The following is a 5,429-nucleotide window of genomic DNA, read 5'->3' as shown; positions in this document are numbered from 1 at the left end:
AATGTTTGCTTTAACCATATCAACCTTCCTAATTTCCAAGGCTTCGACCTTTCTAGCCAATGCAGCGAATTTTGCATTAAGGTCGTCTTCCTCACTTAAGACATACATCCTTGCTTTCTCTCTAGGAATGGGTCTAATTTGGTCCAGTTTAGCAGAGACATCCCATGTCTGCGTATTCTCTACCAATATATCTAGAAAATCCCAAGCCTCATTATGATCCTTGTCAAGAAAGGTTCCATCACACATCATCTCTATGAACTGACGGGTATCCATGGTGAGCCCCTTTTGGAAAGCATCAATCACGTGTCATGGTTCATAACTATGATGTGGATTAAAATGTCTTTGAAGTGCTTCCAAGCTTGCAAAAATAGTTTATTCCCCTTTTGGGAGAATGACATGATTTCTTGTTTTACTGCATTTGTTTTGTGCTCGGGAAAGAACTTTTTCAAAAACTCTCTACTTAAGGCTTGTCATGAAGTGATGGTATTAGGTCTTAGAGAGTTGAGTCATGCTTTGGCACGATCCTTTAGAGAAAATGAGAATAACCTAAGCTTAAGTATATCCCTATTGCCATTATTTACTTGTAACGTTACAATTAGTTCCTCAAAGTCCTTGAGGTGCAAGTAGGGGCTTTTAGAATCCAAGCCATGATATTTAAGAATTAATTGAATCACACCTAGTTTAAAATCAATGTTCCCTGTGTGAGCAAGGAACACTATGCAAGATGGTAAAGTTGATCTCTCAGGGTGTAAATGTTCACATAAAGTCCGTGGTTGGTTTAACACATTCCTATGAACTTTATTTTCATACTCAAGAGGAGGATTAGGTTGATTTTCTCTGTTTTGATTTATAGTTGGATCTGACAGATTTGGATTTGGATTATCAACTGGGTCTGCCATGGAATCCAAGTGATGTTGAGTGCCTTTTCTAAGTGAATGATCAAGGCCTGGAACTAGTCCACCTTCGGAGGAGAGTCGATTGTTTTGATCCCTACTCTAATGGGACATAAGCTATTCACACCACATAACAAATACCACAAATTCAAATGGCAAGTATGATACTTAAAATAAAAATAAAAATTTAACCAACAACCCAGGCGGTAGGGCTGGCCATGAGGGTTCAATCCACAAAGTAAAATAAATCAACAACCCAGTCAGCAGGGTCGACCACGAGGGTTCAATCCACAAAGCAAAATAATTCAACAACCCAAGCGGTAGGGCCGACCATGAGGGTTCAATCCACAAAGCAAAAATAAATCAACAACCCAGGCTGAAGGGCTGACCATGAGGGTTCAGTCCATAAAAAAATAATGATAAATAAATCAATCAATCAACAAAAGTAAAACTAATGCAGAAATTAAACTATGATAATCTAGAAAATAGATTCAGCAGATGATCTTTGTGATCAAACAGCAACTATAGGACAACCAACACTTGGGTGATAAAATCCCAAGCAGGGCAACCGTATGTCATAATTAGTGCTTGAAAGACCCAACTGAATTTACTTTCAAAGAAAAAGGAAAAAAATCTATAGAAAATTTGGAGGGGTTAGAAGAGAACTTACCTTAGCATCTTGTACAAATCTAATCTATCTCAATATCTCCCCAACAACAGCGCTAAAACTTGATTGCTTGCCTCCAAGTGCAGAGGTTCGTAAGTAGTATCCCATGAATACAGGGTCGATCTAATAGGGAGATGAATTGTGAGAAGGAAAAATTTAAATGTAAAATAAAGAAAGTAATAAAAACTAAACTGATGATTTGATTTTGGGATTTTTGAATGGATGTAATTCAACTGAATAAAATAACACCCAAGCTTCAAAGTTCCACACATAGGTTAATGTTCCAAAATCATGATGACCTGAATAACACAACTAGGATCTGAGCACTATGGTCAGCCTAATCGAAAAATAAAATAGTTTAAATATTTTAATAAGTGATATAAAATATTAGAAAATCATGAATTTGCATCATTGATATATATTCTCAAGCATCAGTGATTTTAAGAACTCAATATCAATGAGATAATGAAAATCAAAGAAATATCACAGGTTGAGAACCTCTCCTATCTAGGAAATCTGATTGATTTAGGGTAAATCTATCCATCAATGTGGATCTCATATGATGGAAACATATAGATCTCACAAGAGGATCAAAAACAAAACCTAAATAATAGATAACATGCATATATCATTGTTCTCATCATTAAAACAATCAATCATCATAACTTAAAGAATTATTAAACCCATGTGCTTCCCTTCTAACTTGAGCTAGAAGGAACTTAGAAAAATATAATTATAATAGAGAAAGAAAGCAATAAGAAAGAATAAATGCAAATAGAAAAGATCTAAAAGAAAAAAATAATTTATAAAACTTAAATAAAATTGAAAACCCTCTAAAAACCCTAAATCTTGCTCTTGAATTCTTTGAATAATGCTTAGGAATGCCCTAGGAAGCCCTATTTATAAGTGGGGAACTCCAATTTTTGTACAAAGTTGGAAAACTCTAGAAACTACCTCAAATTTTCATAGTTTCTTAAAATAGACTTCTCGCTGCACAGTTTGTTTAAAATAGATTTTCCACTGCCCGTTTCCCAAAATAGACTTTAGAACTTTATAATACACTTTTTCAGGACGATTTCAAGATTCTTCACTTCAAATCTTCGATTCTTTTCATTCATCACTTAGTTTTCTTGGATCTTTGGCATGTGAATTCTTCAATCTTGGTCTCCTAAGATCCATCCCTTGCCTTGGTGATTCTTGATCATCAAATCCATACCTTTTAGCACCCCTTTTCAATCTAAGTTCTTAAATTCACCTTGCAACACATACATGAGTAAAATAGAACATTAAGCTGATTCATGTTCATAAAACAATGATCTAAATGGAGAAAATTATGCAATATTTGAGTCTCAAAATAAGTTTAGAAGTGGTGCTAGGTCTTGGGGAGATGTCTCATAATTGTGCATTTTCAGCAAATTTATTAAGGTAATCCCACACATCATCGACATCTTTGTTCATAAATTCCTCATTGCACATCGTCTCGACCAATTGGTGCATGGAAGATTTCAGTCCATCGTAGAAGGAATTTATTATGCGCGACATTTTGAAGCCATGTTGTGGGCATGAATTGATAAGATCCTTGAACCGATCCCAGCATTAGAAGAATATCCCATCTTCCTTTTTGGCAAAGTTCATGATCGACTTTCTGATGGTGTACATCTTATGGTATGAGAAGAATTGCTAATGGATCATGGACGTAGTGAATGCAACCATGTCTTAGGTTTTTCTTTTAAGGAGAAGGGAAAGAGTTTCAGCCCGATCGTGTCCTCAGACACATTAGGAAAGTCACTACAAGAAATCCCACCTTTAGCGACGAAAATTTTCATCACTAAAAGCTAACTTGTTGTATCTAAAAAGTTTTAGCGACGAAAATTTCCGTTGCTAAATTCATCCCTAAAAGATCAAAGCAAATGGTTTTTAGCAACAAAAAAATTTTAATCGTCACCAAAGGTAAGCTTTTTAGCGATGAAAATTTTCGTCGCCTAAAAAACTTTTAGCGACGAAAATTTCCGTTGCTAAAAAACTTTTGCAAAACTTTTAGCGATGAATTATTTCACCGCTAAAAAATAAATTTTAAACTTTTAGCAATGATAGTTTTTGTCACTAAAAAAATTACAAAACTTTTAGCGACGAAAATTTTCGTCGCTAAAAAATAAATGTTAGACTTTTAGCGACGATAGTTTTCATCGCTAAAAATAATTCCAAAACTTTTAGCGACGAACATTTTCGTCGCTAAAAAATAACTGTTAAAAATTACAAACCTTTTAGCAACGAAAATTTTCATCGCTAAAAAATAAATGTTTGACTTTTAGCGACGATAGTTTTCGTCACTAAAAATAATTTCAAAAAACAAAACTTTTAGCGACGAACATTTTCGTCGCTAAAAAATAAATGTTAGACTTTTAGCGACGAATATTTTCATCGCTAAAAAATATGTAAGAAACTTTTACCGATGAAAATTTTCATAGCTAAAAATATTTACAAAACTTTTACCTACAAAAATTTTCATAGGTAAAAGTTTCTTTTAAAAAAAAATAATAATCCAACACAAAATTCCTGATATACACCTGTTATAATATATTTCATCATATTCATCCTGATATACACCTGTTATATAAATATATTTCATCATATTCACATTCACATCCATCTAAACCCAAACTAGTAAATCCATCCAAACATAAATTACATTCATCCAAACACAAACAATCTTATCCACATCACATTCATTCACGCATAAATACATATAAGCTTAACATCATAAACAAAAATACCATACACCTAAACCTTAACCTAAACCTAAAACCTATAACCTAAACCTAAAACCTAAACCTTAACCTAAACCTAACCTATAACCTATAAGTTTAGGTTTAGGGAATCGGGTTCGGGTTCAGGATCAGGTTTAGGTTTGGGTTTTTAAGTTTAGGTTTAGGTTTAGGTTAGGGAGTTAGGATTAGGATTATGTGTAGGTTTAGGTTTAGGGATTTGAGAATACGTTAAGATTTAGGTTTAGCAAATTGGGTTCGGGTTATAGGTTTAGGTTTAGGTTAGGTTATAGGTTAAGGTTTAGGAAATTGATTTTAGGTTATAGGTTTAGGTTATAAGTTAAGGTTAGGTTAAGGTTTAGGTTATAGGCTAAGTTTTAGGTTTAGGTTAAGGTTATATAGGTTTAGGTTTAGGTTATAAGTTTTGAGATTTGAGAATAGGTTTAGGTTAAGGTTATAGAAGTTTAGGTTTAGAAAATCGGGTTCGGGTTCGGGATCGGGTTTAGGTTTGGATTTTCAAGTTTAGGTTTAGGTTTAGGTTAGGGAGTTGAGATTAGGATCAAGTGTAGGTTTAGGTTTAGGGATTTGAGAATACATTAAGGTTTAGGTTTAGGAAATTGGGTTTGGTTTATAGGTTTAGGTTTAGGTTAGGTTATAGGTTAAGGTTTAGGAAATTGAGTTTAGGTTATAGGTTTAGGTTATAAGTTAAGGTTATAGGTTAAGGTTTAGGTTATAGGTTAAGTTTTAGGTTTAGGTTAAGGTTATAGGTTTAGGTTGAGGTTATAGGCTTTGGGATTTGAGAATAGGGTTAGGTTAAGGTTATAAGTTTAGGTTTAGGAAATCGGGTTGGGGTTCGGGATCAGGTTTAGGGTTGGGTTTTCAATTTTAGGTATAGGTTTAGGTTAGGGAGTTGAGATTAGGATTAGGTGTAGGTTTAGGTTTAGGGATTTGAGAATACGTTAAGGTTTAGGTTTAGGAAATCGGGTTCGGGTTCGAGATCGGGTTTACGTTTGGGTTTTAGGTTTAGATTTAGGCTATAGGTTTAGGTTATAGGTTATAAGTGTAGGTTTAGGTTTAGGTTTTAGGTTATAAGTGTTAGGTTTT

At 33.9% G+C, this 5,429-nt stretch overlaps 1 non-coding gene across 1 annotated transcript; it reads left to right on the top strand.

The window, feature by feature from the left end:
• Window positions 1-3,106: 3,106 nt before the first annotated feature.
• On the top strand, window positions 3,107-3,213 carry LOC131228372 (small nucleolar RNA R71). Its single transcript, XR_009162875.1, has one exon. It is a non-coding gene; the product is annotated as a small nucleolar RNA R71 (small nucleolar RNA).
• The last annotated feature ends 2,216 nt before the right edge of the window (window positions 3,214-5,429 follow it).

Source organism: Magnolia sinica, chromosome 15, assembly GCF_029962835.1.
Source record: "Magnolia sinica isolate HGM2019 chromosome 15, MsV1, whole genome shotgun sequence".
NCBI classification, from domain to species: domain Eukaryota; kingdom Viridiplantae; phylum Streptophyta; class Magnoliopsida; order Magnoliales; family Magnoliaceae; genus Magnolia; species Magnolia sinica.
This window is presented reverse-complemented; position numbering and strand designations above follow the sequence as displayed.